This window comes from Lupinus angustifolius, chromosome LG11 (assembly GCF_001865875.1).
Source record: "Lupinus angustifolius cultivar Tanjil chromosome LG11, LupAngTanjil_v1.0, whole genome shotgun sequence".
Taxonomy (NCBI): Eukaryota; Viridiplantae; Streptophyta; class Magnoliopsida; order Fabales; family Fabaceae; genus Lupinus; species Lupinus angustifolius.
Genome location: NC_032019.1, coordinates 25,547,115 through 25,547,494, shown reverse-complemented (window position 1 = coordinate 25,547,494; position 380 = coordinate 25,547,115).

Here is a 380-nt window from a genome sequence, read left to right as displayed (position 1 = left end):
AAAAAGTGTTGTAACTTTGGGAATCTCAAGGTGTCTTACCACCAACGAGATTGTGTTGTATCTTCATTAGCTTAGAGTTCTTGATAGAAGGAATAGGTTCTTGGCTGGGGCTACACCGCAAGAAAGGTTTTCTTGGGCAGTAGGAAGGGAGTCAAACCATGGAATAAGGTTCTTTAGTTTCGAATGAATGTCTAAGTGTTGTAATTGGAAGAATTGCTTTTAAAACATTATTTCAATTATAGTGAAGAAAAACCTCCCAGATCAGCCGGGAGGCCTGGATGTAGTTTGCAAGTGGACACGCAAACGAACCAGGATAAAAATAGTGTTGCAGGATTTTTTTTCTCTCTCTCTCTCTCTCTTTATTGCTTTAATCGATTACT